We start from the raw sequence: 9694 nt of genomic DNA on the forward strand, positions 1-9694 counted from the left end.
GTGGGCTTCCAAAGCTAATCCCAGGTGCCACCTGTCCTCCATACTTATGAGGAATCTCGGGTTCTTAGCTAAACTGACACCATCCTGCAACCTTTGTAGCACTCCTTCCACTTCTTCTCATGGCCTTTCCCCACCCCCGCCTCCACTCTCCTGGCCAGGACCCACACTCACCCCACCTCACCTCTCTCTTTTGATCAGTCCCACAGTTCAGAAAGGAACAGAAATGCCAGCTGAGGTCAGGTGTTTTAAGAATTTATCCAGTGCTCTCTGGGCATGTACTTGAAGACAATAACATTGTTTCCTGTCTCAATGCACTTTCCCCACATCTGATTTTCAGGAATGTGAGGAAGGCCATCCAGATGATCATGCCATCACCAGGCAAGGAAACTACGGCCCCGAGCCCTGAGGATGCCTGCCCAAATCACCCTGCCCTTCAGCCAAATCACTCAGAACAGGATCTTGCAAGGGCCCTATGAATCAGAGAAGACCGCAGCCCCTCGTGTTGTATGCTGCTGCCTGCTGGGGAAACTGAGTGGCAATGATTCAGGCTCTTCCTGCAACAGAAGGGCCACCTGCGTGTTTGGGGGTCCTCCAGTGGTCACAGTTGTTCCTGCTGAGGGTGACCTCGACTCCCAAATTCAACCCTGTAAAATAGAAAGAAATTCAGATATTGCTAGGCCTGAGTTTTCTCCCACTATCAAAGTTAAGGGATGTACTCAAAGAAAAGGGAACATACCAAGCAGAGGAGGAAGGAATACACCAAAGACAAAAACAAACAAACAAAAACAAAACAAATCAAAAACCAGACCAAGACGCAGGATGTATAGAATCAGACATCAAGCCAGGAAAAGGTGAAAGGGCAACAGGACCAGAAAGGAACAGGGTCCCCTGGGTGGGTCGAAGGCAGAAGGAAAGCCATCTCCAAAGAGACGAACTTGACAACAGCCACCATGAGTTTAAAGGTATTGAGAAGACCTTTACTCAACTAAGGGACAGTTGGTGAATTCATTTATTAAGGTTCATGGAAAGTAAGAAAATGAAAATACCAGGTAATTATCAAATCTCTGAAAACATCAACATGGATGGAAAGAAAAACTAGGAGAGTTTAACATGTGGCCCTGGTCTGAGTAGCATTCACATCAAATCTGTAATTTTAACTCTGGCTCTCAATGCACTCAAAATCTCCACCTACCTACACTAGGAGGATGAAAATGTGAGTGCTGGGGAAGCTACTATGGACTGAAGGGATACTGAAAATTCAATAAGTAATATCTCAAATGAAAAAAATTGAAGTAGCGTAAAAGTATATTATCAAGAGACAGAACAATAAAGAACAAAATACGAACTAAGAGGATTCTATGTGGCTGTTTGCCTGGAAGCTGGTGGCTAGAAGGATTCAGAGGCAGTAGAGGGGGAAGCATGTTTTGCAACAGGAGAAATGAAAGGGTAGCAGGTAGCACCTGGAACCTGCCTCATGCAGAGAACACGGTTCCAAGCCGTGTTCCAGGGTCTCGGGACTTACTGTGGCTGAGGCCACCTGCCCGCAGAACAAGCCCCTGGCACTGAGTCTACTGAAATGTGGGGAGGGTCAAGTGGAGGCCTTTGGACCTTTGACCTCAGCAGGCTGGCTTCCTCTAGGCTCTGTCTTGGCTCCTGCACAGAGATTAGTGTAACAGATTGTCTCTTGGTTGGTCCAAGGGAGTGGAGCTCCTTCTTCTATGCCCTAATCCCCTCAACACCATCCTTTCTGGAATTGTTATTCTGAACATGTTATCCAATTTGTTTTTATCAGTGGAGAAAGACAGGATAGAAGGACACTCACCCAGCAGAAGCAAACAGAGGCAGCTCCGAGGACACCAGCAGCCCCCAGAGCCCACCACGACCCAGGGCTTGAGGTGTGCAGTGAGATCTTCAGTGCAGAGGGAGAAATCTCCTAAGGTGGGAAGGAAAAGCAGACTTGAGAAGCGTTTCCTTGCTTCACAGTGAGTGCAAACATGATGAGCAGGCACAGAGGAAAAGGAAGAAATTATAGGGAAAGGTGCTTGGCTAGGGGGAGATAACATGGGGCGAGGAGTAGACCAGACTTGGCACTAGGGAGAGGTAGGAGAAACAAGTATAACACTTATCTAGAGAATGGATACTTCAGGGTCTGTGTAGTTACCGAGTGAAGAGGATTACATACGTTTTAAGGACATTAATGTACGTTATAGTTTATCACTGGAACTTAAGGGAAAATAAAGGAAATTTCATAAATAAAAACAGGCTGCAGGTGGTAACATCAATAGTCAGCCCTGGGACTTGTGTTTTCAAAACCTTTTATCCAGGTGCGGGACCTCTGACTTCCTACATTATCAACCCTCCAGCACCCTGTTCCCTCTCCTGTGATGAGACTGGGGTCAGGAGAAGAGATGGCCAGATGGGCCCATGCTGAAGGGCAGTCAGCCCCTGTGCCTGCAGGACCTTCTGCAGAAAAAGAATTTGCACCGCTAGCCTCCAGCACAGGAATTCCATCCCATTCAGTATTACTTGGGATGGAATACTAAATACTATAGATTTAGTATTTAGTATTTAGAGATTCCTAAATACTGAGGGCTCTGCCCATTCTGGTTTGATCATGAGCCTCCTTCCTTCCACTGTGGGACGGCGGCTTTACTTCCCATTTCCACACCCCCGGATCCTGGTACAAGGCTAAGGTTCAGGGTGGAAGCCGCTCCATGCGACATGGCAATGCTTTTGATTCAGACGCTTTGACAACTTCGTCCAGTCTCCTCCGGAGGGAGTCACCCAGCCCTTTGCTGATGAGCTGGGACTGACGGGAACAGGGCTGCGATCTCGGAAGGGGTTGGAGTTGGACACCACAGTCGTCTTCAAACCAGCGAGTAGGCTCTAACTCCGGAATTCTCTCTAACCCCTGACTCCTCCAGAAGAGGAAGAAAGAAGCCTCTCGGTACACTAAGCTGAAACCTCAAACCGCAGCCATGGCAGAGAAACTGCCGCTTAAATAGTGCAGAGCTGCCACTAGATGTCCCAGGCTTGTAGTCGGGGAGGAAACCGCGAGGCTGTAGTAGCTGCAAGATCCGAGCGCGCTCCCGCCCAGCGGTGGCCCCGGGCTCAGGGAACCGGGGCTGCTTCTCTCCGGGGTTCGCGGCCTGAGAAACCCTCCGCTCCGAATCCGGGCCGGCCTCTCCGGGAAGCCTTGAAACTCAGCTCCAGGGTGGGCCAGGAAGGCTGTCCGAGTTGGGCAGCGCGGGCCGCGGCCTCCCTCAGAGCTGAGCTGCTGCCGACCTCGGGGCCCAGCCGAGCCTGGAGGAGAGACTGGGTCCGCGTGGGTGTGGCCCTTGGTGCCTGGCGAACCCAGGAGCCCCCACCCTCCAGTTCGGGGCGGGATGGCCCAATCGGGCGCTGTGGGGGTCCGTTTGGAAACCACTCTCTGCTTTGAGGACACGCGCGGAGCTTCCCTAGGAGGCGGAGGCTGTGAAGGAAGACTCGAGGCCTCTGGCTAGCCTAGCCGCGCCTCCGGCACAGGCCTCCCTGTGTCCACAGCTAGTCCTCCAGCTTTTCACAACAGTGAACTTAGCACCCAGAGTCTGCGGCTTCTATCCAGTCCGCTCCTTCCTCTGCGTGGCCAAGAGGGAGCAGTGCTGGTGGCCTTATTTAGTGGCTGTGAGCGTGGGGCTGGGACCGAGAGCGGAGGACCCGGAAAGAAGCCGCCAAGCCACCACCGGCCCTGGGGCACCGTCAGCGTCTCCCGGCGACCTCAGACCGCAGATTCGGGTTTGCCCAGCAGCTGCTCCGGGTTCAGGCTTCCTCTCCACCTCCCCGCCTCCCTCAGGAGGACCTGGCCCATTAGGAAGCCCCGGGCGTATTCTGTACTGGGTGGTCAAAAATGATGTGTGGAGGAGGGTCAATTGAGATTAGACGTGAATAACGGGGAACTTGGGGCCGCAAGGTTGGGGCCCAGGTGGGGAGCAGACGCTTCCCTGAGAGTCAACTTCCAAGAAAGGTGACTAAGTGAGGGGCACTATGGCAAGAGGAAGAAAGATTGATTTGCAATTGACTTGTAGCCCCGATCGGTTTCGGTCCCTACTTGACCGCCAGAGGTCTGCAGCTCTCTCCTGGTTGAGATCTGAAGGCCCCTGGGGAGAGCTGAGCCCAAGGGAATTTTTAATTCTACAGAGGAACTTCCTCTGAGGCAGATCTCCTCTGCGCCCAGAGAAGGAAGGCTGGGCGTGATGGTGTCTGAGAAAAGTTACAGAGAGAAAAGGTCAAGTTCATTTTTGCTCTCCTGTGCTGAATTCAGATAAATTAACTGGTGTTAATTGGAGTGATGACAACAGGCCTATAACTGGTCTCTTGCTTCCTGTCTAGCCCTTTCCCCCATAAAGGCAGAATCCTGTCCTCCTGAAACAGTGAATCCCCAGCAGAGGACCTGAGCTCCCAAGATCGAATTCAGCCTGGGCTGCCTGGAACCGACTACCCTGCCCAGCAGCTGTCAAAACCTGGAGCACAGTGCAGGAGGAAGGCAGGGGAGCTTGGTGGGAAGGTGAGTGAGTGTAGACCAGTTCCAGAAACTGCTTGGACCCTTGGGGTAGCTCTCACTCAGGCCACCCTGCAGGTCCTCACACAGCCCATTTCTGAGAAGGAAGGATGACCCCAGTAGAGGCAAGGGGTGAGGCAAAGGCAGGTATGGGGTCGCTTGCACTCTGCAGCAAACTGGAGAGGGTCATGAGAAGCAAGGAGTACTGGCCCTCACGTGGAAACCTAGAGTGCACTGCCCAAAGGGAATGGGAAGGGAACCACAGCCACTCACATCCACAGCAGACTTCGAAGAAGAGAGAGGGTGGCCTTGAGGACTGAAATCCCTACCTCATAGGACTCTGGATACTCGGACACTTGCTTCCTCCTGTGCTTCTGCACGAGCCTCAGGACTGTGTTTGGGACACTCTCTGCACTCTTGCCCTTGTAACTTCTCTGCTCTCCAGATGGCCTCCTTTCCCCTGGAGTGCAACAATGGTCATCAGATTCTTGTGCTGAAGGTCACCGGGTGATTGTGAGATTCTGGGGCCAGTTACTTCCCTTTCTTAACTACCTCAGTCTTCACAAAACTGAGCTCCACAGTCATACGCATCGCTGCCGGTGCAGCTCAAAGGAATTGTTCATATAAAAAGACAAAAACTTAAATGGAATGATGTTTATGGAGCCAATTGTTTAACATGGAAAACCTGGACTTCCCAGTTTTCTGCCCTTCCTGAGAACTTAATCCTAAAACACTAATCTCATGTCACTCTTCTGCCTTAACTGGGAATTGCTGTAGCTAGTCTGTTCTAAAGGCAACTCGTGAGTCCTTAGGGTTGGAGAACACACGACCACTTGTCCTAAACACATGCGTGGTTCTGTCCTGACCAGATCAGCGGAATTCCAGTGTCCTTTCTGAGTCACACCGAGGTAAACTGCACAGACCAGGAATCCACCCACATTTTAAAAAGAATAGGGTAAAATAAGTGGCCTGTAGTGTGTGGGCTGGGGTTAGTGCGGGCTTCCGGCTTGGCCGCAGGTGTCGCTGGTTCAGCGCCGAGGCTTTTGTGTGGGGTCTGGCTTGGCTTTGTGTCCGCGAGTTTTTGCCCGGCTCCGTGGCGCTCCCCCCGGGGCGGAAGCGGCGAGACCCGGGCGAGCTCGGGCGGGAGCGGCGGCTGTGAAGGCTGCAGGGAGGAGGACTCACAGATCGCGGAGATGCCGGGGTTCCTACAAGACGCCTGGGTCCTGACCAAAGACAAGTTGAAGAGTGGGTTGGTCGCCCTTAAAGTGAGGCTGCCGGCCAGGAGCAGCGCAGAGACGAGGACGTACGGCTCGGCCTGCAGCACTCGGAGCTACCGCTGGGGTCCGCGGCGCCGACACCCAGGGCCACGCCTCCCCCAGCTGCGCGGAGCCGCAGCCCACCCTGGTCCAGGCTCCGGAGCCCGCCGCCCGCCCGCAGCAGGAAAGCCACGAAGAAAACGATCAACCCACACCAGAAAATAAAGTTGATCTCGAGGTCACCGCGCTCACCAAGGAAGGTCTCGTGGACCCGCTCTGAAGTATTGAGAGAAACCCAGTCCTACTGGGGAACACCCAGGAAGCAATGTGAGAAAAAAACCCTTGAAACCAAAGAAACAAGGACGATCTGTCGCCCAGGCTGGCGTGCAGTGGTGCCATCTCGGCTCACTGCAGCCTCCGACTCCTGGGTTCAAGGGATTCTCGTGCCTCAGCCTCACGAGTGACTGGAGCCACAGGCACCCACCATCTCGCCTTTTTTTTTTTTTTTTTTTTTTTTTACTTGTGGTAGGGACGGGGTTTCGCCTTGTTGTCTAGGCTGGTCTCCAATGTCTGAGCTCAAGGGATCCGCCCGGCTCCACGGATTAACAATTTAATCTTCAGCAGAAAATGCAAGGCAGAATGGAAATCAAGGTTCTAATAGATACCATGACAGTGAAGAAGACTAAAGTGGAGCTCAAGCTTGACCAGAGAAAACCACTAAACGGCAGAGCAAAGACTCCAGTAACACTCAAGGAAAGAAGATTTGAGATAGAGCTATTCTCAAGCTGGAATACCTAAGGTGAACGCACAAGTGGCGCTTTCAGAAAGCGGAGCTCTACAGGCGTGGAACAGGGAGTCTACCAGAGGGCCCAGGAGGCCAAGGAAGAGGGTGGAAACCAGAACATTTTCCCAGAGATGGTGCAGATCCCACAGCTGAAGTTCTAATGACTCCAGGACACAAAACCTTCGTTGTCAGTAGGGTGATTGCAAATTGCAAGCATGCAGCCCCTATTCTGCAACTCACTAAATTCTCAGACATATCCAAATCTCCAAAGAAACCACTGACCAAAAACAAACGAACAAAAGCAAACAGGAAAGAAGAGCAGAAAGGAATATTCTTAAGGAAATGTTGCCCTTTGAAGAATCTACACCAAAAGGAATCAGTGCAGACCAGTTGAAGGGGCTACAGATGGGCCATTAGAACTCAGTTCAGGATAGAGGAAGCTTTTTCCTCTAATTATGTTCCTCAGTGTGTTTCTTGGCAGATGTCAAGTCAAAAAAGACAAAGAAAAAGAATGACCCGTTTCTGTGTGGACAAACATTTTGCTGTTATTGTGGTAGTTTTGCTGGTTGGTTGGTTGGTTGGTTGGTCTATCAAGCTGTGGAAACCAAACCAAGGAAATCTTCTCTCTAATGTTCTTCCTGATGACTCTAGAAACCCACCTGAATGGAATTCATTTGGCGCCTTCAACTTGGTCAACTCAGTCTCTTTTCCTTTTTTTTTTTCTGAGATGGAGTTTTGCTCTGTTGACAGGCTGGAGTGCAATGGCACAATCTCAGCCTCCCAAGTACAAGCAATTTCCCTGCCTCAGCATCCTGAGTAGCTGGGACTACAGGTGCATGCTGCCACACCTGGCTAAACTTTGTATTTCGGTACAGACAAGGGTTTCACCAGGTTGGCCAGGATAGTCTTGATCTCCTGACCTCATGATCCACCCACCTTGACCTCTCTCAAAGTGCTGGGATTACAGGAGTGAGCCATCATGCCCGGCCTGGTCTCCTATTTTTAATTACTGTATTGAAAAACACTTGTGTACACTTGTTGACTTAAAGAGCTAAAAAAAAAAAAAGAGAGGAGTGATTTCACCTCAATAAATGTAATATTCCATGAAAAGTAAACAAAATTATATAAATGAACTTTAATATATTAAAGTGTTTTGGGATTCTGGACTAGCAGTAGATCACTTGGTTTAATATGAAAATCTTTTTTTTTTTTTTTTTTTGAGACAGTCTTCTTCTATTGCCCAGGTGAGATTGAACACGTGCAATCTCAGCTTAGTGAAACCTCCGCCTCCCAGGTTTAAGCAATTCTCCTACCTCAGTCTCCCAGGTATATGGGATTACAGGAACGTGCTGCCACGCCTAGCTAATTTTTGTATTTTTAGTAGAAACAGGGTTTTACCGTGTTGGTCAGGCTGGTCTTGAACTCCTGACTTAATGATATGCCCACCTTGGCCTCCCAAAGTGCTGGGATTACAGGCATTAGCCACCCCTCCCAGCTGGCTGATGAAAATCTTTTTTAGCTCTGGAGCTTTTTAAAAAATTTTTTTTCTTCTCACTGTCCAAACTGATGCAGGATTTCTTTAAATGTGGACATCTGATATCCTTCTAAAACATGCATAGAGATAGATGTAGATATAGATATCTATATGTTTAGTGGCAACAAGAAAGGGAAAACATGGCAATAAATATGAAGTTACACATTTAAACATGTTGAATTCTCATAGAAAAGAGTTTAAGTATTATCCTCTGCTGAATAAAAAATCTACAGACATGGAAGACAAGAAAATTGGGTAAGAGAAAAAGTAACATGGTTATACTTTTTGTAACTGCAACAAAATTTGATGGTGTTTATGAGGAAAAGTACAGCAATCATCTCTTCTGTAACTTTTATTCATAGCAATATGATTATTGTAGCCCTATCATATTCACTTTTGAAACGACTTGCTTTTAAAAGTATCATGAAAGTCCTACTTCAGTAAGACCCATTAAATACCATTGGTGTTTAGTAGGGATCTTTAAGTGCAGCATGTACATGTTTTAGAGAACTGCTGGCTGGCCGTATATGTTTTTAAAAGCGGTTAGCTGGCTAGGAGGCTACAGTTGAAAATTACACTTTTTATTAGAAATTGTAAACACTGGCCTTATGGTTCATTTGGATTCCTTATTACATCATCTTATGTCAACAGAAATAAATTTTGCCCTATTCTTTTGCCTTTTACTTCCCAGCATAATTTGACGAGAATACAAAAAGTATTCACTTTTTTTTTCCTTTTTGTGACAGAGCTCTTGTTACCCAGGCTGGAGTGCAATGGCTCAATCTCGCCTTACTGCAATCTCTGCCTCCCAGATTAAGGCAATTCTCCTGCCTCAGCCTCCCAAGTAGCTGGGACCACAGGCATGCACCACCACACCCTGCTAATTTTTTGTATTTAGTAAAGACAGGGTTTCACCAAGTTGATCAGGCTAGTCTCAAACTCCTGACCTCAGCTGATCCACCCACCTCAGCATCCTGAACTGCTGAGATTACAAGCATGAGCCACCACGCCCAACCAGTATTTGCTTTTAAATTTCATTATAAGCAGCTGTTAATACTTACAGATGGCCAGGTGCGGTGGCTCACACCTATATTCCCAGCACTTTGAGACGCTAAGGTGGGTTAGTCCCTTCAGCCCAGGAGTTCCAGACCAAGAGGTCTGAGTATCTAACGAAACCCCTTCTCTACCAAAATGCAAGAAAATTAGCCAGGCTTGATGGAACATGCCTGTAGTCCAAGCTATGCAGGAGACTGAGGCAGGAGAATCACCTAAGCCCAAGAGGTCAAGGCTGCAGTGAGCCATGACCATGCCACAGCAGCTGTACTGCAGCCTGGGTGATAGAGTGAGACCCGGTCTCAAATAATAATCATGATAATGATAACAATAATAATAATTAAAGTTGTGTACTTATACTTGTAAACTCTGACTATAAAGATAGAAGCTGCATGAGGTCTGTCACTGCAGGTTTTCACCCACTTCCCTGGTGAGCTGAATGAAGCAGCAGAGGCAGCCATAATCCCACTTGGAACATAACTGCATTGGCCTGAGAACCAGCCCCGACATCGCACACAGAGGCCACTGCA

The sequence above is a fragment of the Callithrix jacchus genome, chromosome 4, assembly GCF_049354715.1.
Source record: "Callithrix jacchus isolate 240 chromosome 4, calJac240_pri, whole genome shotgun sequence".
In the NCBI taxonomy this organism is placed as follows: Eukaryota; Metazoa; Chordata; class Mammalia; order Primates; family Cebidae; genus Callithrix; species Callithrix jacchus.